At 41.1% G+C, this 10981-nt stretch overlaps 1 long non-coding RNA gene across 1 annotated transcript; it reads left to right on the top strand.

Moving 5' to 3' along the window:
- The first annotated feature begins 3090 nt into the window (after nt 1-3090).
- On the top strand, nt 3091-9915 carry LOC308476932. The gene is made up of 3 exons (XR_013986223.1): nt 3091-3246; nt 7810-7866; nt 9713-9915. It is a non-coding gene; the product is annotated as an uncharacterized lncRNA (long non-coding RNA).
- Nucleotides 9916-10981: the final 1066 nt, after the last annotated feature.

The raw sequence follows: 10981 nt of genomic DNA, 5'->3' as shown, positions 1-10981 counted from the left end.
CTCCTGATGCAACGTTCTTCCGTGATGTCATCCAGCAGATTCATGGGACAGTCCATAATATCTTATGCTATATTCACCACCCTCTGTAGGCACTTCCTATTAGATGATGTCAAACCAGTGTACCACACCATGATGCAGTATGAAAAGACACTTTCTATTGTGGACCAGTAGAAGGAGATCATCAAATGTTGATTGACATCGTTCTTTCGCAATACTCTGAGGAGATAGAGTCTCTGTTGAGCTTTCTTAACCACCTGGGTTGTATTGATTTTCCAAGTAAGGTTTTCACTGAGGTAAACTCCTAGGAATTTAAAGGAAGAGACTCTTTCCACACAGCCCTCCCCAATGTACAGCAGGGCTAGCTCTCTCTTCCTCCGAAAGTCCAACACCATTTCCTTTGTCTTTCTGATATTAAGGTGCAAGTTGTTCCCTAGGCACCATGTAGATATTTTTTGGACCTCCCCTCTATACGCTGATTCGTCTCCACCTGTTATTAAACCCATTATGGTAGTGTCATCTGCAAACTTAATAATTGCAGTAGACGGGTCAGATGATACACAATCATATACGATGTCGGAATTTTGGCGAAAACCGTGACCCCCTGGTCAGAGCGCCAATGGCTCATTTTCTGGCCTACGTAGAAACATGGCGTTCGCACCACTAAATGCTGCAGTAGCCAATCTGCAGATGTTTGGCGCCGTTTTCGAGTGAACCGGTGCAGGTGCTGCATTTCCTGGTGGGCCCCAAAATGAGCCCTAGGTGCCCTGACACAGTTTTTGCCAAAATTCCAACGTCTGATTCACTCGAAAACGGCACAAAACACCTGCAAATTGCCCCCTGCAGAGTTTGGTGCTGCATACGCCGTGTTTCCACGTAGGCCAAAAAACGAGCCATCAGATTAGTTTTCAGAAATTGGGCAAATGCCCTGTAAAACCAGCCACAGGGGTTAAATAGTGCCGAAAATGCCTTTTAAAAACCCTCCAAAAATTTCTTGTAGCTTTAATGTCTGTGGTGCATTTGAGTGTTCCACAGGGGGAAACGAAAGCTTTGACCCCCAGTCCCTTGAAACCATTGATGGGTTGTGAATCATAGGCATCTACAATGGCTGTGCTCCTTTGAGCAAAGAAAGGTGTGCTACTGTCACACCTTATTTTGAACTTCATTGTTTTTTAAAAGCACTCATTATGCATGGCCTTCTGGACTTTGACACCATCCTGATGAGACTGCACGCCTTCAGCCCGGGAGGTGCTTTACAAAAGTATTTGCAAAGGTTCAAATCCTTCTGTTAATCATAAACTCCAACATTATAGTGCTGTCTTAGAATTTTATTATTTACAGTTCATAATGCTCTGATCCTGGAATGCCACAGTGTCATAAATTAACCTAATATGTACTTGTGCCGGGGGGGAGGGGATCATATGAAAACAGATGTATTGAAATATGGGTAATATTATTTCTGTCGGCAGTGACAGATTTAGAGAAGATGTTAAGACCGTATATATTATTTTTGTTGGTTTAATAAATTAATATATGATGTTCATTTCCCGCCCCCTGTCACCTGTTGTACTATTCTATAATGCACAGTAAAAATTAAGATTAAATACCTTATTGGCCCGAATATAAGCCACACCTCTTTTCCAAATTCAGGACCTTAGAAAAATTGGCTTTTATGATATCGCTGCTGAAACAGACATACAGTAAAGCGGAACAACAACGAAAGTTTTATTGCCGATTTGCAAGCTTAAGACTGTTCATTTGCCATTTACGGGTGTGAGAGCCTGCGGAATTGTTGCAACTGAATATCATTTTGCGATTTTAGCGATTTTGCAGACTTGCAAGATCAAAGGCTCAAATTGGCTTGGAGTTATGATTCTACCAACCGCATCAATTTTCAGCCTGTAAACCAATTTTAAGGGAGAGGCTTATATTCGGGTATTGTCTTTTTTTCCTCTTGAATTTTGAGGTGCGGCTTATTTGCCGGTGTGGCTTATATTTGGGCCAATATGGTAATGATAATATTCTCTCTACCAGAGTGATCCATTGTGGGAATAGGTTTCTGCACGCGGAAAAAGCCTACTGGCATTAGATGATTGTGTGTTGCACATGCTTCAATGTACACAGGATTGCTTGCCACCAGGGTGGATTTGATTGAAATCTAATCGATTTAAATCACTAGTCAGTAAGACTTGATTTAAATCTCCCCCCCCCCCCGAAAGAATCATTCTTGCTGGTATAATCTTAATATTTACAACCAGATGAAGGGACAGTGCGAGTTACAGTTTAAAATATCTGGTGGGCTGAAGTATGACTACTGCTATGGAATAAAGCTATATGTTATGTACTGAAGTTCTCACCCCCCAGCAGGGGGATACTGTAGATAGTTATGCAAATAGGGGATCGAAAGTGACGTTCAGTGATTGGATAGTTTTAGAAAATTGTTACAGTTACGTTGCACTGGAGCTCTATATAAGCAGGCTGACTGAAGCCTTCGGTTCAGTTCTGTTCTGGCCTGTGAATAAACAAGAACTGTTTGAAGAATTGCTGTGTCGTCTGATATGTTCACCCACAACTTAACACTATACATCTCAGACCCTCCAAGTGTCACTGTTTTCCAGGGAGAGTCCTGGATTGACAGAGGCTGTCCTGGTTTCTGATGCGATCCTGGAATGTCCTGCTTCTATAATGTACATAATCAAGGATAATCAAGGATGAAAAATTGGTGAAAAACATCACTCCCTCTGTCAAGGGACAGAGTTTATGGGAACTGTAGTCTCCTGATTGGAGAAAGCAATTGTCCTCCCTGAATCCTATAAAAGTCTCCAGGCTTGTGAAACAAGTAGACCTTTTCCCCTCGCAAGGCCTCCCTCTCTTTCCGCCTTCCCTGTCAGGGAAGCGGGGTTTGATTTATTAGTCCCAAAATCCCCGATCTGAGCAGTGAAACTGCTTTATGATATAGATATATATATATTGGCAGACATCCAGCTCTGAGCGTGGGAGCAAGGGTTGGCTATCTGTTAATCCTGAATAGACCAGTACAAAGGCCGAGGCTCCTACAGCAATCATGTTTTATCATACCGGGCCGCCCCGATAAATAAACGTTGCATCGCTGTTGGTGAACAGCAACGACTGCCTGAGTCTCTTTGGGTGACAGTCTGCAGCCGGGTAGAACCATGAAGTTTTTGAAACTCCTCGGCTTCCTAGCCATCTTGATTCTCTGCCTCGGGACCTTTTCAGCTGAAAGTGCAGGTAAGCTATGGACTCCACAGCTGGGAAAACTTGGCAGGGCTTTATTTTCACAAGGACTTATTTGCCGGGTTGCGCCAAAAGTCTCTCCGACCCAGTCCAGCAAATAAGTCTTGAACTTTAAAGGTGCAAATTATTTGAGGGTACGGCTTATAGTCGGGCCAATACGGCACTTGCTCATTTTTAGATGTCTGATTATTCGCACAGGCCTTTCAAACCTGAGATCCTTTGCCAAGCAGCTCTTACCAATGCGTTAGCTGTCATAATGTGTTTTTTTTTAGTCTGAATGATACTTTATATGAAAGTGCAATTAATATTTATATTAAATATACTTATAAAATATATTTTATAATATATTCAGATCAAATAAATATTGGTTTATTTTTAAATAAATGAATATCCTATGCCCAAATAGGCTATTTCAGGTTCTAGCATGGGGAACAGGGTGGAACTTACGACAAGATTCAAACATCTGCTCCATTATTTGTTCATGGTTGGCATAAAATTATTAGCCTGCTTGTATTTTTTTTGTTCCATATGCTTTCTTTTTATATTATATTGATTCTGTGATTGATATCTGCAATTGTTTATGTCAGGGGTTCCCAAAAACAGTGGTATACAGACCACCAATGGTCCATGAGTTTCATTCAGGTGGTCTGTGTTTCATATTATATTCTGAATTGTACTTAAAAAAATAAAATAAAATGTTATCTTGCAAGTTGCTTTGGACACAATCTTGTGGAGAAGCAGCATACCAGTGACTGAAAAGAGCAAAGAGAAGTATATCGGAACTTATGGGGATTATTTTGTATACCTCATAACTAGTGATATGCGTGAAAAGAATAACCAAAACATGGGGAATGGGGAAATTGCCCTCAGACTGCCAAAGATAAAGAACCATTATTTCACCAGTGAATATTCTGAAAATTGTGGTTCCCAGGGTGGGTGACGAGCATTTAAAATACACTGAAAACAGCTTAAGAAACTTAAAAAATAATAATTAGTTGTGTTAAAGATGCATTTCTGATGGCAATCTGAGTAAAATCACGGAAAGCTACACATCCTCTGTTTCTCCAGGCCACAGTGCTGGGCTTCCTTCTGCAGTCTTCAGAATATGAGCCTAGAATTTAACCTCTACAACACCTGTTTTTGTTTTGTTTTTTTGCTATTTCATAAGTAGGAATGGCAACAACAAAACGCTGCCATGTCTCCTCACGACCTAAGAGGTGCCCTCATTTCAGAGTGCCTGCCTGCCAGCCAACCATCGCCCAGTTTTCTTCACAAGTGAAACTCATAATTCTGTGGCCTCATTTGGCTAGCTTCATGTGCCAGAGGCAACCCCTTAAAAATAAATATTTGCTGTACTTCTATAAGACTAAGTTTGCTCGCAGAGGGAGCGAAGTTTGTCACCAATCTTTCATCCTTATCTTTCTTTACGTACATTACAGATTTTCATTCTTGGCTGGTTATTCATAGTAAAACAACAACAACAAACCTATGGTTACGTGAAACATAATAAACACACAAGACCTGACCGGCTGTACTTTTGAATAAATAAAGTATACTATTCATTGTATCAAACTGTAGATTTCAACGTCTCATAAATTTCAATGAAAAAGCAGAAGACCCAGTGGATCAGTTCATTCTCTAGTCAGTTCATGCATAAGGTCTTACATGTATAAGTGTCTATTCCACCTGTCTGTTCATAGAGTCCAATAATCCACATGAAGGGTTGTTACAGACTGTAACCATTACTATGCTATAAGATCCACTATCCTGTAATATTACATATGAGCCTGTTCTCCTGATGAAGCCTAGGATGGCAAAATAAGGCTAATATACATGTATGGGCCTTATGCATGAACTGACTAGAGAATGAACTGATCCACTGGGTCTTCTGCTTTTTTCATTGAAATTTATGAGATCTTGAAATCTACAATTTGATACAATGAATAGTATACTTTATTTATTCAAAAGCACAGCCGGTTACGTCTTGTGTATGTATTGGTTATTCATAGTGGCTCAATCCCTCTGCCTCTTGGCTCTTTGCATCTAGCATGCTTTGTGCCCAACTCTCTCTCTCTCCCTTTTAAAGTGGATTTGTTGCACTAGGGTGCTAGAGCACACCAATTTCCAGGAGGGATTCAAGCACATACTGTGCATTTAGGTTTGTGCTATCTGAGTGCACTAAAATGCTCCATCACCCGAGCGCAACAAATCCACTTTTTTAAAAAAATGATGAGACGTATTGCAGTTAGGAAAGTGACGGGAAAATGCATGGTTAAGTGTGGGATGAATGAATAACAGGAAGATGCATAAGCATCCGTTAAGCAAATGCAGGATGAATGCTTATTGTCGTATAACCGCCCTGCAAGCAAGTCTGAACAAATGCTCAATAAGGAATGGATATAATCTAACCTCTGTGTAAGCAAATCAGGATAAATGCTGACTAAATAAGCCAAAGCCCTTCCTATCTTGTTCATAACTGACATAACTCTCTAGATAGATGAGAGAGAGAGAGAGAGAAGTAACTAACAAAACAGACATTTCTTTCTTGCTTGCTTTCTTTTGATACTTTATTGAAATTCGTAGATATCATAAACAATATTAGGTAAAGAAAAAAGAAAACAATCTTGTACAAACAATCTTATGTAAATTTACAGAAATAAATTGGTTCAAACTTATATAATCTCTTTTGTCCTTACTTCTTACAAAGATATAATAGACTTCCCATCATTTCCCGATGTATTTTACCTTTCTAATGTCAAATGTACTTATCATTATTACCTTAATCTTTTTATATTTTCTTATACTTTCCTAAAACAGTCATACCAGTTTTTCTTATTTCTTGTTTGTTAATTTACACAGGGGTCATTCAAATGTTGCCATAGATATTATACCACTATTATGTTTTTGTAAATATCTCTTAAACATATCCCATTTTTGAATAAATGATTGTTTTGTTTTACCTCTTATTCTATTAGTCAACTGTGCCATTTCTGCGTATTCTAATAATTTATTCTGCCATTCCAATAAAGATGGTACTTTCCCCCCTTTCCAGTACATTGCAATCAGTATTTGGGCTGCGGCTGTTGCATATAGAAAGATTTCTTTTACATTTTTTGGTATATCTTTACCTAACATCCCAAGCAAGAAGGCTTCTGGTTTTTTAAAGAATGTTAATTTGAAGATCTTTTTCATCTCATCATAAATGAGATTCCAAAACTCTTTAATTTTTCTGCATGTCCACCACATGTGATACATATCTCCTTCAAATTCCCCACACCGCCAGCATTTATTTGAGATATCTTTATACATCTTTGAGAGTTTTGATGGAGTAAAATACCTTCTCAATTGCATCTTCATCAGATTTTCTTTAACGGTATAACATGCTGTGAAGTTCATATTTGCTTTCCGTAGAGTTTCCCACTCACTCATCGGGATACTGTGACCTATGTCCTGAGCCCATTTTATCACCACTGCCTTAACCACCTCCTCCTTGACTTCCCAGTCAAGGAGGAGTCACTACACCTTTGAAATTATCTTAGTATTATTGTTTAGTAATTCTCTTTCGAATTTAGAGGGCTCAGTGACAAAACCGTTTTTTTAATCTTGCTTCAATGCAGTGGCGTAGCGTGGGTTGTCAGCACCCGGGGCAAGGCAAGTAATTTGCACCCCCTAACCCGTGGATTTGCGCCCCCTAACCCTAACCCCCAGAAGTTGCGCCCGGTGTGGCCGGCCCCCCCTGCACCCCCCACGCTACGCCACTGCTTCAATGTTTCGAAGAGTTGGTGGTACTCTAGCTATCCCAAAAGTTGATTTTTAATTTCATCATAGTTCTTAAGCTTTAATTGATTACCATCCTCTGTTAATAAAGAGTTCTACGTCAACCAGCTTCCTTTCATATTTTTCTTCTTAACAGCCTTCGCCTCTGGGGGAGAAATCCAGTGTGGGGTTTTGGGTTCCAAAACAGACATTTCAAATTCTTACAGCAAAACACTTCAGCTTCCACCTTCATCCACTGCCCCTATAAAAGTGCATCTGTTCTTAAGGTGGCAATTCTACAGCTGTGAGGATGGGAGTGCTCAGAAGACCTTCATTTGCCGAAGCTAAGCAATGCTGGTTCTATCCTCCAGGCTGAGGCCATGCAAGGCTTAACATGTGTGGCATATCCATCCTGAAGTTCTCCCTTGTTGCTACATTGTTGAATTTCTGGGCCTCTCTGTAGCAGGCAGCTCTATAGCCTGTAGGATTCATCAATAATTGCATTCCATCTCCAAAGTTCTAGAACTGCTCCCTTGGAAACGGCATCATTCTTATTAGAGCAACTGATCAAGGCGGGAGCTGCAAAGTTTTGCTGTAAGAATTTAAAATTTCTGTTCTGTTAGTCACTGTATATGATTTTAGTTATTTACTGCACCCTACCAGGATTCAGAACAAACTTGTCTGAAGTGCTGTTTGATGCTTTCACAACTTATTATCTATTATCTATCTATCTATCTACCGGTATCTATCTATATTTTCCCCTAATATTTATCAGCAACATTTTTTTAAATCATTCCCTAGGTCCTAAAAGTAGAAGAATTTGCTGCCACAAAATGAAGACTGCACATCACAAGAGAAGTATGCTTTTGTTAAATGATGAACAAAGATATGGTTGTCCGCCGGGCATTCCTTAATGCAAACCACACCAAACGCCCACTGACAGAAACTAGAATGAAACTAAAGGAACTTTTTTTTTATTGTGATAATAATTTTTTATTGATTTTCAATTATAACCCAATAATAGCCTCATTATAACAATACCAATTTATAATACAATTACCAATATCAATCATTTAACCAAATTATATAATTCAGGTAAGGTGCCCCCCCCCACGTGCTAGAATTGATGATTTGATTATTTTCCTTGTTTCTGTGTTCCAAAATCTTATTGATCTCAATTACATTCTGGTCATAATAATAATCCCTTGTATAATTGTATATGAGACTAAGGGAAATGGAAGCAGTAGCCACTCACAACCCACTCGTTCATGGAGCCAAGCCTCATGCCATTTGTTGCTTCCTAACTCATAAAATTTTCAGTATGGATGGCATAGGAAATACCATCCCAAAACTGTGATGGTAGCTATAAATTACTGCAATTGCATGACATCAGGTTTTTCTGATGTAAAGGTAAAGCTTAGGTCAAGGACTCCTGGACGGTTAGGTCCAGTCGAGTTCAACTATGGGGTGCTGCACTCATCTCGCTTCAGGTGAGGGAGCTGGTGTTTGTCCACAGACAGTTTCCTAGTCATGTGGCCAGCATGACTAAACTGCTTCTGGCGCAACTGGACGAGTGCCAGAGCTCACAGAAATGCCATTTACCTTCCCGCCACAGCGGTACCTATTTATCTACTTGCACTGGTATGCTTTCAAACTGCTAGGTTGGCAGGAGCTGGAACAGAGCAGAGCTCACTTTGGGTACTACTTTTTAAGGAGAATGTCCATACAGTGGTACCTTGGGTCACAGATGCTTCAGGTTACAGACTCCGCTAACCCAGAAATAGTACCTCAGGTTAAGAACTTTGCTTCAGGATGAGAACAGAAATTGCACGGCGGCGGCAGTGGGAGGCCTCATTAGCTAAAGTGGTACCTCAGGTTAAGAACAGTTTCAGGTTAATAACAGACCTCCAGAACAAATTAAGTTATTAACCCAAGGTACAACTGTATCTGTGGAACGCGGGTGGCGCTGTGGGTTAAACCACAGAGCCAAGGACTTGCCGATCAGAAGGTCGGCAGTTCGAATCCCCATGACGGGGTGAGCTCCCATTGCTCGGTCCCTGCTCCTGCCAACCTAGCAGTTCAAAAGCACATCAAAGTGCATGTAGATAAATAGGTACTGCTCTTGCGGGAAGGTAAATGGCATTTCTGTACGCTGCTCTGGTTTGCCAGAAGCAGCTTAGTCATGCCGGCCACATGACCTGGAAGCTGTACGCCAGCTCCCTCGGCCAATAAAGAGTGATAAGTGCTGCAACCCCAGAGTCGGCCACAACTGGACCTAATGGTCAGGGGTCCCTTACCTTTACCTTACCACTGTATCTATATGTCTATATGTCTATATGTCTATATATCTATATCTATATATCTATATCATCTATATCTATTTAATCAGTTACTTTATGAAAAGTCATTGCCCTCAACATTTCACATCATGGGATTTAGACAAACAGGAATAGGGAAGAACAAGAAAGACTGAAGATAAGTTCTGGAAACAGGAGAAGAAAAGACTGAGGTTGCTCTGCAAGTTCCGGAAGGACTGTCATACAGAAGAGGGGAAATAATTATTCTCTGCTGCACAGGGCCAGAGCTAGATTTATAGCTTTTTTAAGTTAAGGGAGCGTGGCTTAAGCTAGAGCATGAGGAGAAATGTCTTAACATGTATGCTAAATTCTTTCAGTTGAACATTCTCCACCTCTTTGTCTTACAGAGATTAATACCAGAAGTGCCAAGCGACACAACTGTGTGCCTTGTCAGAGATCCAGACATCCAAACATACCTCTTCCTGTTGGACCACTTCCTCTCAACTGAAGTGAAAGTTTCAGAAGATTTGGGCACACACATTTCATAAACGCACATGGCTTTGAGCTCACCCTTCCCGCCTTCATCCCCTCATTAAACTTTCTCCATCCATTCACAGGGTATTCTTGAGTGACGTTGACATCTGGATTTCTAACTGGGGGTTCCAAAAACTCAGTTTCAGCAGGTTATTTGCATTCCGCAACATTGTGCATGGTTGTGTCTGTTTGCAGCCCCAGAGAATTGTGGGAGTGAAGGGATGAAATTTGCAGACCGTATGCTGGCAAGCAACCCTTTCCTGTTGTTTTCATGGGGGAGTCATAGGGGAATATAGAGATGTAGGAACATCGCATGAAGTTTGTGGTTTTTCCACACTACATGTACATGAATGAAATTTAGTGTGACATTCCAGTATATTGGCCCCAAAGCCACAATTCCTTATTGCAACAAGTAGAAGGTAAAGGCACCCCTGACCATTAGGGTTGCGGCGCTCATCTCACTTTACTGGCCGAGGGAGCCGGTGTACAGCTTCCGGGTCATGTGGCCAGCATGACTAAGCAGCTTCTGGTGAACCAGAGCAGCACACGGAAACACTGTTTATCTTCCTGCCAGAGTGGTACCTATTTATCTACTTGCACATTGATGTGCTTTTGAACTGCTAGGTTGGCAGGAGCAGGGACCAAGCAACGGGAGCTCACTCCGTCGAGGGGATTCAAACCGCCGACCTTCTGATCGGCAAGCCCTAGGCTCTGTGGTTTAACCCACAGCGCCACCCGCATACCTCTATTGCAACAAGTACTGCGGTGTGAAAATAACACTAGAAAACAGGGCAGAAGTGTTAGCATTATAATTAGGAAAACTGATGCACTGTTCCTGTGTCTGAATGCACCCAGAGTATCTTGCCCTGTCGGTGTCATGGCTCTGCTATCCTTGCATCATGCTCTCCAGACCCCAATCCCAGATAAATAAAAGACCACTAAGTCTGGTTGGGATCGAAACAGGCCACAACGTTATGGAATTCAGAATCTTTTATTAAAAAATAATGTTTCAAAATGGAGGGCGTCTTATACACAGACAGTACATTGGTAGGACTTTGGATTGGTTGGTGCAACGCTGATTGTCAGCGGCTATTGTGCGTGTTATTGTGGCTGCGTCATGTGCTGGTGCCGATTTCGCCTTG

Source organism: Podarcis pityusensis (genome assembly GCF_964106645.2).
Source record: "Podarcis pityusensis genome assembly, chromosome: 5".
Classification (NCBI taxonomy): Eukaryota; Metazoa; Chordata; class Lepidosauria; order Squamata; family Lacertidae; genus Podarcis; species Podarcis pityusensis.
Note: the sequence above shows the minus strand (reverse complement) of the source record. Positions and strands in the feature narration are given on the sequence as shown.